The sequence below is a fragment of the Cystoisospora suis genome, assembly GCF_002600585.1.
Source record: "Cystoisospora suis strain Wien I chromosome Unknown contig_639, whole genome shotgun sequence".
In the NCBI taxonomy this organism is placed as follows: Eukaryota; Apicomplexa; class Conoidasida; order Eucoccidiorida; family Sarcocystidae; genus Cystoisospora; species Cystoisospora suis.
Genome location: NW_027153440.1, coordinates 13,625 through 13,831, shown reverse-complemented (window position 1 = coordinate 13,831; position 207 = coordinate 13,625).

Here is a 207-nt window from a genome sequence, read left to right as displayed (position 1 = left end):
CTTCTTCTCGTTGTTCTTCTATGCTTCTCTTTCACTCTGTTCGACCGAAGAAGAGGTGGGGGGGATGAAGGGTTTCTGCTCGAAGAAGAATACAATCCTGCCTCTGGAGGGGAAAAGAAAGGAAGCCCACTTCATCCTCTCTCAGAGAAGGAGCAGACGATGAAGAAAGAAGGGGGTCATCATCTTCTGTCGGAGGGTGAGAGTGAA